At 35.3% G+C, this 14,079-nt stretch overlaps 1 long non-coding RNA gene across 1 annotated transcript; it reads left to right on the top strand.

Annotated features, from left to right (window-relative positions):
• Positions 5,338-11,893, top strand: LOC110398694. The gene is made up of 4 exons (XR_002438561.1): positions 5,338-5,413; positions 8,421-8,469; positions 8,861-8,957; positions 11,661-11,893. It is a non-coding gene; the product is annotated as an uncharacterized LOC110398694 (long non-coding RNA).

Below are 14,079 nucleotides of genomic sequence, written 5' to 3'. Positions count from 1 at the left end.
CTCCATCTGGGTATCCTCATTTTTCTAGGCAGTGGCCATCCTTTTATGTGTGCATGGGACCTCAGTCTGGGTCCCCACATTTTTCCTGGAAATAGCCTTCCGCTGGGGGGCAGCCATGGCAAACCAGCAGACACTAGCATGGTCTAGGGCAACCTTAACGAGGTGCAACTGGTCTGGTCCTCCCTGTTGCCGATAGCGCTGGCTCCACCCTGACCGCGTTACCAGCCCGTTAACAGGTGCCCCTGCACTTATCACTCCCAATACAGTGATATAACAGGCCCCCTCACTGTGTAGTCACGTAAATGACTGCGAGTGACTTACTGTTTCAGCATGTTTGAATGGCCTTTGAGGTATGCGCGCACGAAGTCCGCCGCTCCGCCCAAGGTAGAGCTGCCCTCCCGGAGGCTTTTTATAGGGCAAGGGGCGTGGCTCTCAGTACCAACAGCTTGCAAGACTTCATCCATAGACATGTCGCAAATACTTTTACCATCCTCAGATTAAAGTTAATTTTATTATGCATTACCTGATTTATTACTTATTCCTTATCATTACTATTGTATCCATATATACATTCAGAGCTCATTTTTGAGCTCTGAATACATTTTAACCTTCCTGTGCTCCCTAGATTTCCAACTTGTAAGTTAAAAAGTAATATAAAAGCTATTCATTCCATTCTGAAGAAATTAAAGTTGTAGCATTATGACTGCAATTATTAATGAATCCATTTCCCCAAATTACTTTTTTATTATGTACATGAAAAAAAAGCAAATGACAGCATAACAAATAGGTGAAACAAATGGTGAACAGAGCGTGGCCAGCATTTTATCCTGATTATTAGAAATACTGAAGAATGGTTATTTATCAAGCCAGAAAAAAAAGCACAGTGCTAGAAGCCAAACTGTCTTAACATTTGCAAGAGAAACACACAACTGTGTGTTTCTACTTCTACTACTATTACAGGCAACTTGTGATTTCAGAAGGCATAGTCCCCTTTGTTTAAAGGGCTGCAGTCAGGATAAGAAGAAGTTGCCTCTAAAGTTGCACTGGCTGCAGAGACTGGCTGTTAGTTTTCCTCATTATAATGGCATCTGCCGAATGATTTTATTACATTACCTTCTATCATAACTGCTTTCTCAGGAAGGTGAATTATGGTCTGCAATGATAGGTAGTTAATCACCGGTGATATTTTGTGTTTGGTATTTTCTATACAACAGTGCACTGCACTGACATTGGTTTATTATAGTGATTGATTTGATTTGAGTATGTATAGTGACTTATTATAATTTTTATTTTTAAAATTTTCAGTCTACATTTCAGCTGTTAGTAACACTTTCTATTGCCATTACCTTCAGCTAATTAGCACTCCTGTTTTTTTTATACAACTGACTGAAGATGAAACATATCACCACCAGAAAATTTCATGAAGGATGTGACACTTGCAGGACTGAAGTTGAAATGCTTTGGGCTAAACTCAAACCTGATGGAATTTTACTGGAGAAGTGAGATTGCACTATTTGTATCAGATCTGAATTTGGTTTTTAATATTAAACTATGCTGCTGCTCTTGACTCTTTCTACAGAAGAGCTCCACTGCCTGGCTAAAATTCAGCTCAGCACAAAAGGTGAACACAAAGTCTACGAATCAGTCAAGTCCTACTTTTGTGTTACTGAAAACAGAACTATGACCTAAACAGTCTTCTAAGCATCTTCTATGGCAAACGTCTCTCTCTGCATATTCGTAGGTGTGCCTTTCTGAAAAGTAAAGATAGGATTGTTCATGTTAATTTGTGTAGCTGGACAATCTCAGGCCAAGGGAATCAAACAACAGTGATCAAACAAAGTGCTCAAACAGCCAAGTTCAGCATTTGACAGAGATATAAAAGGAAAGTTTTACCTATATTATTAATAGCTATCCTGTCAGTAGAACTACTAACTCTGTAGCTGTGGATAGCAAATGCTTCACAGCCGAAGATATTTCAGATCTCCCTCTCATTTCCACTTGCATCTGTGGATCAACAGTTCACTTAATGGAAAGACTAGTTCACTTAAGGAAACACGACCAAAGACTAAACCAGGAGTTTGCAGCTTATCTTCCAGATATACTATGTCATTTTCTCAAACAGTTGTTGCAACTGTGTGTATTTTGTATTACTTTCAAAAATGAGTATGAATAGATCGTTTCTATGATTCCACTATTTTGTCTTGAGGATTGGCTTCTTTTTTCCTGTTGCCTTTTAAATTGATAAGACAAATAGTAAGTATAATATAAACTCAGCCTACTGTATTCAAATTTCTGCTGTTTCCTGTTCTGTTCTCCCTTGTGCAGTCTTGCTTAGTCAAGGCAGCATGTACAGTCAGTCTTACAATCCCTGGGTGTTTTCCTCTAAAGCTGCAGTGTGGCTCCAGGTAATATCCATAAAATCAAAAGCAGTGTAAACTTGGTATAGCAGCTTTATAGATTACAAAAAAAATGTACTAATATCATATTTATTTATTTGGATAGCATTTAATTAATATGTATATGTTATTTCACTATTTTCAGCTATGTTTATATGTAACAATTGTGATATTTTATAGTTATATGAATCCTTGTTCTTTATTTATCTTCATGGTTATAAAGTACTCTCTGGGACTGTTGGCATCATGATAACATCTTTCACTGAAGTCAAGAATAAAATGATTTTTTTAATTATTAGTATTATTAATGGGGGAAAACATCCAACAACAACAAAACAACTAACATAAGAGGATGACTGTGAAACAAATGCTAATGTGATTTCTAAAGGTAAAACTAATGGCAAAAGTTTGCATTATATCAGAATCATTGTAAAAAAAAAAAAACTTCAAAGTATTTTTGATCTTTTGCTTAAGAAATGTGAACTTAGAATGGGTTGCGTAGCAGGACAAAGACAATGACTAGGTGACTGGAGAAGTTTTTCTTTAATTGAAAAGTACACTAAAAGAACCTGGCTTGTTTAGTCCACAGAAATGAAACTTGAAAGGGAAGCTGAGGAAGTCTGCAAATATTGCAGGGCAGGAGTAAATATTAAGATGAGAGAAGAATTTTTCCCTTACAAGATGTAATGGTCTGTGATTAAACTGGTATAAATGTTATAATAAATCAGTAGAAACAAAGTCTCCAAGTCTCTGTAGAGGGAAAGGTTAAAATGGAATTTAAAATTGGTGTAAAGCATTTCCATTCTTCACAGTTGAGAGAAAGCATGGGAGAATATAAGTGATCATGAAGTAAAAAGAAAGGCCTTGGCTTAAAAACTTTACCCTCTTTTCTTTTTTTACCTTCAAATTAATGGTTGCAGGACTCTGAACTGCCATTTGAATGTCAGATCCCTCCTGCTTTTTAGTCTTGTTACAAATTATAGTCAGAGCTTTTGATTCCAAGTTTGTCACAGTGCTTTTAAAAAGCATTTTATTGGCTGTGATGAAGGTGAAGGAAATGTTTAGGAACATCAATATATTCTTTGGCAACCTTAGAATGGGGAAGGGGACAGAACTACGTGTCTCAAGTAGTCACTTCCATCTTTGTCTTTTAAATCATCTTTTCCTCTCCTTTTCTTTAGGAACATACACCACTTGTAATAATGATATATAATCCCTTTCTCCAAGCCATACATATGTGCTCATTTTTGTTTTGATGTTAACAGGTAAGAACTATAGGAACTACCAATACAAACACACCATCGTCTCCTTCCCTTCTCTCAGCTGGTGCTAGAAATCCTTAACAATTTGCCAGACTTACAAACAGGAAAAAAAAAAACAACAAAAAAAAAACCACCCTTATTTCTTTCTAACCCGTGAACAGGTTACAGCACACACCTACTGTGTAGTGGTGTGTGCGGCTGTGATACAAAAGAAATTACCAGCTTAACTCAATGTTACCTACAGATTATGTCTATTTAAAAGGCAAATTATCCATTAGCATTTCTAGTAAATTTTTCAGTCCCAGCATCAGCGCTCAGATGCATCACATAAACAGAAGGATAATTGTTCCTGAGGTCCAAGGGACAGATTGCACAAACTAATATATGAAAACAGAGAGACATAAACCACAGACAGGAAACGGTGTACAATTTCTCTAAATAAAAAGGAAAGGCAAATGTGAAAATGCTTTTTTTGAATCTGGCCCCAATTACTGTCTTCTTCAATATGGTAATTATCAAATATTTCCATGCAATGATACCCCTTCTTGTCTTATTCACTACTCAGATATGAACACTTCTAGAGTTTCATACTGAAATTCTGTTTTCTGTGTTGAACTTCTCTGTCCTTAACAGTAAGAAAAGAATACATAAGAAATAAGCAGATAGTGCAAGAAGACAATTGCTTTTCAAATGAATTCCTCCTTGAAATTTCTGTCTGTTTATCCTCTCCAGAATTATTACAACCGGCACTTTTCTTGTTGCTTTTTATGCATTTTTGAGGTGTGAGAACAATCACTATGTCTGTGGAACAGGATGCTGCTACTCACAAACACACTTGTAATAAAAAGAGTTGGCAAAAATATAACCTGACAGTAGCTTCCGTGCATCTTGTTCTTGTTGAACATTGAGGGTATTAGATTCTAATCAGCAAGGATCTGCCCACACATCCTAAGGGAATGTTGTAAAGGTCAACTGGAAAATAAATTAAAGTGAGTCCTGCAGAAATTGAACAATATTTAGAACATTTGTTCAGATTAAGCAGGAAGGAAGTTTATTTTCTGGATGTTTCTACTCATTTCTTGCCATCAAAAACACTAGTATTTTATGAGATGATCTATCTTTCTGAGAAAGCAGGAAAGATGAATGCTCTGAAGGATTATGGAAGCCAAAGTGCTTGACCTGAGAGGGTTACGGTGCTGCATGTTCACGACTTGCCCCAGAAAATTATAAATACTGCTTCATAACTGCAGGTCTTTGAAAGTGTCTTACAAGGCAAATAATGTAAAAACACAGCATGAGTAGAATATGAAAAGAAATAAATCCAGAAACAGTCTGTACAGTGAAACTATAGTAGAAGTTTGACTAGGAGATCACCATGACAGTAACATTAAATAAACACTGAAGGAAAAAAATATGCATCTCATTTGTTCTAGTCTCTTTATGATTTCTGCTAGCAGAATAAGTTACATTTATTGTTATTTTACCAAAACATATCTTTGAACATATCAACATATCTTATGCATTAGATGTTGCAGTGGAATTGCCAGATGATGGCCTGAACCAATGGTTGAGCTCCAGGTAAGAAGGCATGGCTAACCCAGGGAGCTCAGGTGCAAGCAATGTGCCTGAGTGACTGGAAAGGGTGGACCCTGGGTTCACCCCTCCTCACCCTCATTTAAGGGTTAACAGCTGAAAGAGCAGCATCTCTGGATGGAGATTGTAGTTATCTTGAGCTGTTAGTGGTTATTGGAAGGGGTGAGTCAAATTTCCTTCTTGATTACTCCATAGTGCCTGTATCCCCTTTGAAGGCCCTGTCATCATCTTCTTTTGCCATATGGATGTATATCGTATCAAAGATGATTTCTTTGATAAAAAGGAGTTAATTTAGAAAAAGTTTAGAGGAAAAAAAAAAAACACATGATTTGATAGTTCTGATGGAAGTAAAATATCATAAGAAATATAAGCATTTGTAAAGGGTAATAGGTATCTCTGAGTTGTATCTTTCAATGTATTTTATTTTGAAAGCCCAAGGTACTTACTAGTCTGTGAATCTATGTGAATCTCCACTGATTTGCAGGATATCAGACTATCTGCAAAGGAAGTTTAACTACAAAAACCCAAAACTTGTCAATTGCCTCCATGGATCACAATTGCATAGCAAGTATTTTACTGGAATACCAACAGTAAATTAGGGCTCTACCTTAAGTACTATCCCTCTTGAGAGCAGAGGGTGTCGATTTTGTTCCAAACTGTTCTGGTTGTTCATTCAAAATCTCAAGCTTTGTTGCTTCAAATTGCTGGTATTCTATCTGATTTTTCATAAAGTTCTAAAACTTTATGAAAATGAAACACACGGAAATCCCTATATCTTGGGTCTGTTTCCCTAAAAATCTTTAATGTGTGCTATAATTTAAATACATTTATTGTTAGTGAAAGGCTGTTGACTTTTAGAGTAAATAATTCCTGCATTTGTTAAAAACACTGCTGAAATTAAATTACAGCCATCTTTAAAGATAATTATTATTGGCTGTAATATCAAGAAAATACTAACTTTCCTCTAGATTATCTTGAATTTGCCTAAATGCAGCACAGCAAGATTGGATGAGAGATCCAACATACATCAAAATGATTAAAAAAAAAAAAATCCTCAAAAATGTTTGGGTGCTATATCTGCATTGTTCTTTTCTTTCTTTTTTTTTTCCATCTTTCTTAAAGGTGCATGGGCCAAAATGTTGCAGAAATAGTTCATTGTTAGTTCACATAACCTACGCTGTATCTGTCAATCCTTTTTGCTTTAAGCTAATTCATCTAATCCCATACACTGTAGCTTTCTTCCAGTCAGATTTTATGCAGATAGTTTTCAAAGTTCATGCTCCCTGTACTTCTCCTTCTTTTAATTTAACACAGTTGCAATGTGCATTGATCTCATCTCCCTCTGTCTAATGACCAGGATCACTGGTAATGTTTGTAATTGTGCTCTTTCTCGTTCAGGTACAAATACATTAGCACTCTTTCTGGTTTGGCCTTAGAAATCTGAGTTTGAATGCTTTCATGCTAGGTAGAAAACTGATTCTCTGCCACTCTCTATTTCAATTTGCATTCTAAGTTCTGGGTTTCTAAGTAAAATAAAAAGTATTTAAGAATCATCCATTTTTAAAAGAAAGCCATGATCTTTCCCTTCAGCTTCTTTTTCCCATCTATCCCTGCTTCAGCCCGTTTCTGAAAGAGAAGGATGGGGTTTGTGAACTACAATGTGGGCATGACTGCCTATAGGCTTCCTCCTAAATCCCTGAAGAGCTGGACTTAAGACATACCTCTTCATGCAGTTTTTTGTATTTGCTATTAGAACTAGGTACTATTTGTGTACCTCTAAGGCCATGTCAGCACGGTTAACTCAGCTAAGTCATGAAATATCCAAGTTATCTGTAAAGAAGTATAATTTGGAGATCTTAACGTGGGTGCTGAAAGCAGAAAACTCCTATCAGCTATCCTTATCAATACTAATTTTCAAGACTTGTTTGCTAATATGTTATAAAGTTAGTAAAGGTCATCCCCAAGTAAAGTGGACAACAAAAATAGCAGGTTGCTAACAGTACTTCAGATTTGTTTTAGAAGAACAAGAAAGCTAAGATGCAGTGGGTTGTTTAGGCTTTGCTTCAACGTGCTTCATGTGATAATTACCTATAAGTGGTTAGATATGTCAGCTCTAACCCAGAACAGAAGTTTGAAAGATAAATCCTGTAGTGAACATGCAAAATCCTTGTTTGACTGCTTTCAAAAAAGTGAGGAAAAAAATAATTTCATTAAAGCAAGAACAGCAAATTTCTACTGGCAAAGAGTTAGAAACTAAAGGCCCTAAATATGCAAAATGTGAATAAAATGTAGTGAGTGTTATTCTGCATTATTTGTTATCTATTTGTTGCCATTATGCAATAACCTAAATTGAATGAATTAAAAGCAGAAGATGAACACATAAGGCTTAACAAGATTACAAGAAGAGAATGAGGGCTTAAATTATGGGCATGCCAAAACTATAAAATATGCAGGTTTCTGCAATATCAGAGTGCACAAGACAATTCTTTGCTTAATAGAATTTTCCCTCTCTGTGATTACTTCAGTGTCTGGGTCCACAGAGAAAATATTGCTAATAAACAATTATTATTTTGCCATTTTTTTCTTCTTTGCAGTATATAGTTGCTTGACTCTTTTTATTTATATTTGGTGCTGAACTTTTTCCTGTGTTATGTTGGATGGGACATTCTCTTATGCGCTTACATGAGCAAATACAAGTCTCTTTTACCTATTTCTTTGTGTTTTCACAATGTATAATTCAATGAATTTTACTAGATTAAGAGGTGAAGAGATTTTGATTTCCTTAATTCTCTTTATTAACTATGAATCTTTTTGAAGTGTTGACTGCAGCATGATTATTTTCTACAGAATCTTACTGCACTTCAACACACTATTAAATATACTTCATTTTAGTATTGTATAAAATGATAGTGCTATCACTTGCACCCTGGTTTAAGTACAAATACTGACAGGTTCTTACTGCGTTTGTAAGCAGATCTATATTTCATATAGATCGTATTTAATTTGATAAAGAGACCTTCTTTAGTGTGCACTGCTCAAATAATTGCAACTTCTCATTGTCGTACCGTGTGGTCTGCACAAGCCAGCTCTTGTAGGTCTTATTCAAAGAATGAATTTTTGCTAGAAGGCCATTTTTTGGACTATATTCCTAATTCAGCTCTACTTACAGAGGGAGAAGAATGAATGAGAACACAGGAAAACTGGAAGATGGAAATAAGGTAGGTTCAGTGCTAATAGCCTACTGTGCAGCACCATGTTTCCATCATTTTGCAGAATCAACCTGCTCCCTAGAAGCAAAACACATGGATTCATGTTGCACTTCTGCTGAAGAATGAACATAGATGTTTATAGTATAGGTAGCTGGCAAGCTTCTGCATGATCTTTTGGATACCCAAGCTATGCAACACACTGACTACAAGCTGCTTTGGAATTTGCTCTGAGACTGAACATAAGAGCGAGTTCAGTTTCATTAAAATTTAAAGAGCTGCCAGCCCTGTTCCATTTTATGCCCCTAAGGGCAATTTCCTAGGGTATCTGATTCAAAAATTCCTTAAAAAGGCAGATGTTCACTCTCCTAAGTTCAGGCTCCTGACTTTGCTTTTTTACCAGGCCCGTATTCCTCAAGATCATGAACTCAACCAGGGAATGGACACTAGAGCCTGGGATGCCTCCAGTCTTAACCCTCCTAATGATCTCCTCTGCATTGGTGAGCACCAGGTCCAGTAATGTTTCACTTCTAGTTGGTCTGCCCAATACCTGGACCAGGAAGTTATCTTCAGGGTACTCTAGGAGTCTCCTGGATTGCTTGCAGCGCACTGTTGCTTTTCCAGCAGACATCCAGGTATCTGTAATCCCCTGTCAGGATGAGAGCCTGCAAGTACAATGCTTGTAGCTGAAGCAAGAAGACATCTTCAACATGCTTCCCTTTATCAGGTGGCCTGGATTAATAGACAATATATTGAAAAAATTGTTTTTTACTAGTTACCACACATAGGCTTGATCAGTCTGCATTTTCTAAAGGGGGAAAACAAAGGTTTTAAAGCATTACCTCTTAGAATTTCTCCAAAGCCAATGAAGTAGTTCTTACATCATGCCAGTGTAACAGATAGTAGCAACTCTTACCTTTGCAATTCCAAATAATAACACTCAATATGCAACTTTACCAATCTATGGAATTTGCCTCAGGAAAGTACAGTTGCAGTGTTTTCACATGACAATAGATATTCTTCTTCTGGGCACAGCAGTATATATGGGAGAGTCAGAGCAGCACTGGTCAGGAGGAACCATTTAGGATGTACTCTCCTGTGCATGTCTTTTCTTTTTTTGTCTTTTCCATGCTCTTTTTTCTTTTTTGCATAACATTATTCAAACTCTAGTCACCTCTCCATTCCTAATCTCTACAATCACCTAATGATTAAGATTTTCTAGAGCCACAGCATAATTCTTTTTTATGATCTAGAATTTTATTTTCCTGACAAAATAGTAATCTGAGCAACAAATTATGAAAAGAGAAGTGGATTACGGTGAAATACACAACAAACAATGATCATAATTTTTGTTGTTCTGTGGTGATGTAAGAATTCAAATAAATGTCAACAAGTCACAAAATAGCCAGCAAAAAAAAAAAAAGTGATGAAAACATTAAAGTAAAAGGAACTGTATGGGAAGGAAGCTTTGGAAAGATGACCTCAGAAGAATTTATTCATAAGATATTTAAATATTTTATCATCTAATCATTCAAGTCTTGGCTATGCTGAATGGTTTAGATTTTTGGTTTTTCTTATGCCAGTTAATGCTGGATGAAATACTATCGAATGAATTATTTGAGCAGACTAGGAATATATATTGTTTAAATTGAAATAATTATTTCATGGAGCTTAACAATAATGGTTATACTTACATAAACTAAGCATTTTCATATGCACTTTTCAGATGAAGGTAACCTTAGTGCTAAACTGTGATTTTATTGCTCTGTAAGATATTATTTGTAGAATCGCTTAATAAATCAATGGGAATATATCCTATAAATAAGACTCATAATTCTCAGAACATGTAAAACCAAAATCTTTGGAAAATAGTATGGTTTTTTTTATCTTTTTACCACAAAATTTCCAATACAAAAAACTAAATGAAGATATGAATGTCTAATAAATGGTCAGTTAATTTTCAGCTAGTTAGATTTCACTTTTTAACAGCAGGTCAGAATTATGTGAGAAAGTTGTTATATGTTATATTGCTATTTTATATTCTTCTGCTGACATCCATCCACCAGCAACAAACTCCGCAAATACATGCAGATGTGTAAGCAAGCAGAGCAATACAGACAAGGTAGTTTTTCACTTTGGTACTGAGATAGTATAGTAGCAGTTACAAGCAATATTTTATGGTTAAATACAAAGTTCAGTTTTGGTCTTTAGATATGGTTAAAACCCTGTTGTAATCCTCAAATATAATGACATTGTATGAGAATTAAAATAAGTAACATTTCATAACTATTAACATTCTGTGCAATGATAAGTTGTTTAACATCTCTCTAGCAGAGGCACTATGATGGGAAGTAAAGCTTTTACAACTGCACGGTATTTGAGGTCATGACAGGATTAATGGCATACCTCCAGAGGAGGTTCAGTGTTTCAATAAGCAACTGGACTCTTTAGACAACTTTGAGGATTGCCCTGATCTGACATTCCAGTGCAATTTGTATGGAGTACATAGGATTTCTATGTTGCTATAAAAGCAGCATCTATTTTTTATGTGAATCAACAAGTTGCATAAAGTTACACATTAATGATTAAAAAAAAACACCCTTAATCCTTCTATTGTGGCATAGTGTAGACTGCATTATTGCACTCTGCAAACACTATTCCATAGTTCATTCTCATTTTCTCCCTGAAAAAAAAAGATAATCCTAAACAGTCCCCTAAAAATTATATCCCTTACAGTGAAAGTAGACGTAGGATTTCCTGCTTGTGATAACATCTTTAGCTGCCAATGTTTTCCATGTTTTTATGGTCAAGCTACAAAAGAAAAAAAAATTGTGAGAATCGAATTTGTGCATTAAAATCTTTGCAATCATTTCTGCATAGTCTAGACATAGGACCAAAAGTCCATGCATGATATACCACTGCAATATGAAGTACAACAAGCAACATCATCAAAAATAATTTCTCAGAGTTCATCATTTTGTGGAAAAAGTAACTTTAGGTACTTTAAAAAAAAAAAAAAAAAAAAACAGAAAAGAAAAACCACAAATGTAAAGCTTAGCAAAAAAAGTATTTACCAGTACTTCACCTAGATGTAGCTTAGTTTTCGATATTGGTGGGATTCCAGAACTACTTCGGAAAGTAACAGATGATAGCTATAACTCAAATACACAGAAAATTATTTATTTGCTTTTCCTAAAATTTAGAGAGTGCTCTTCAAGGTCTGCTGTACTGAAGATAGATGGAAGACAGTGCTGAAACCAGAAGCACCAAAAGGCAACCAGCATGTCAGGAGAAAAAATAAACTTATTTTTCCTTTATGAACTTAAGTAGAAAAGTTTCAGACACCTTGTATATCTTGTATTTCCCATTATGCTGTTCTCATCCTGAAGAAGCTGTTACTGTGCTGTGAGACCCTGAGATGGGGCAAGGAAACACAGGAATGGGGCAGGGATAATTCCCCTGGTCTTTTATTGCCTTTCCCTAAGGAAAGCTGGAGATGCAAAGCTTTTTATCATCAGCCAGTGCAGAAAAATGTTCCAAAATCCATTGATCATAGCAAAAGAAAGCTCATTTTGATCTCTAGATAAACTCAGAATTTAGGTAAAATTGGAGTTCAGTAACTATTTAAGTTAAATCTCCACTGAAAATCTCATTGCTTTTTAGTATCAGGAAGAGCATCACTATGAATAATACACCACAGTCCTCTACCCTAAATCTGTAGCTTTTGGCAGGCAGACAGCATACCTAACTATGTTTTATACTGTTTTAACAGCATGTCTTAACAAACAGAATGCAGCCTTTTGTTGTGCATATATAGCAGCAAACCTCACCTCTAGGCAAAATAACCAAAGTTTGTCAGGATGGTGAAAACATGATTAAAAAATAATAATAAAAGGAAAAATAGTGCAATTAATTATAGTTTAGAGAACACAGTGATGCTCAAAAGAAAAAAATTGAAGTCCAACAAAATAAGTGTTGTCTATTTCAATTGTTTTCTCATCCTTTATGCCTAAGTGAAAGGAAACAAAATTGCTTGGGGAAAATACTTCTCAATTGTATGCTATGCTGTCCATTTAGAAACAGCTTTATATGGGATACAGAGAATTGAACATTCCTTTTTCTTCTAAAACAGCATTTATTTCAAGGCACAATTAATTTTCTGATTGAATTGCCTGGGTTTTTGACTACATGAAATTATAAAACCGCTTTTAAAGATGCCTAGAAAACCACTGCATTGTAATAATTTGCAATAGTTGTCAAAATATTCTCTATAAAATTAGATTAGTTAAATAATATGGTTAATGTGCAGATCTGGATTGTGCTTTTGATACATGGAAGCAGTACCTGTAAAGCCATTACTTTCCTAATAGTATAATTTTACGTTCCCATTAAATCCTCATCCCTGGTCCATCTCAAACCATAAGTATACAACTTTGGACTGTAAAAATGCTTCTTTTTTATCCGGCAGGGTTTTGAGATTGCACAGATGGCTGTTATAGATTACTAAAATGGGACTGTTCAATAATAGTGCCAGCTGTATAACAACCAGTCCATCTCTAAAAGAGATGGCAAATTCTAAGAGGAAATCTGAGAGCTCTTCCAAATGGACTGAAACTCTACATCAGGAGGAAAGAATTCCAGTTTGACAAAGAAGACAGACTCTTTCTGTTATTTTTGCCATTAAAATTGCATTTCAGTAAATCACGTAGGGAAATAAAAGAGCAGAGTTACATTCCTATATACTACTGTAGCAATTACATAATATTCTCTGATTTATTTTGATTTTTCTAATCTGACAATAAGATTAATTCCAATAGACTGGAGTTACGGGAGTAAGATGCTGATTTTCTGACCATTTTTCTAGCTGAGATCAAGTCCACAGTGCAGGAAAACCATTACTATTCTCCTGAGAAATCTTTGCTAGTTCTTTAAGGATGCAGCACATCCCCATAAAATTGGTCATATAGTTCATTTCCCTTCCCATTTCTTCTTTCCTCTGGCCCAGAAATACATTAGGAATTGGAAACTCACATTAGGCTAAACATTTTTTTTCTCCATGGAAATTATTACTGCTATTGCTAGACTGCAGTAAATTACGGATTTATAGTAATAAGTATCTTGCAGAGCAGATGCTTTGATATCAACCACAGTTAAAGTAAAACTTTAAACGATTCTTTCATTATCATAAACACAGAGCCATCTTCACACAAATGTCAATAATTTCATGTAAGACTGCACAATACAGAAATCAGCATTACCATAGATAATGCTTTGTCATGTATCAGCTGAAACACTGAAGACAAAAGTACGTATCTTCTATTTTACTCCTATATTCAGATTTGATCAAAATTCTGTTGTATTTTACTTACTATATTTATGCTTAGTTAAATATAAGAATTAAGCAAAAGGTTTTCTGGACTTTTTGACTTCTCTCTGACAGAGAACTTGATCCAATCCTTACTCTCCCTCAAGGAAACATATTATTGTCATAGACGTTCATTCATCAACTAAATTAAAATGAGAGCTCTGAAATTAGGATAAAGCCCCTTTTCTTTATGCCATAATTTAAAAGAAATCTGTGACCTTTAGTTTTATTTTTTTTAATACAAATTCCAGTTCCCA

This window comes from Numida meleagris, chromosome 4, assembly GCF_002078875.1.
Source record: "Numida meleagris isolate 19003 breed g44 Domestic line chromosome 4, NumMel1.0, whole genome shotgun sequence".
In the NCBI taxonomy this organism is placed as follows: domain Eukaryota; kingdom Metazoa; phylum Chordata; class Aves; order Galliformes; family Numididae; genus Numida; species Numida meleagris.
This window is presented reverse-complemented; position numbering and strand designations above follow the sequence as displayed.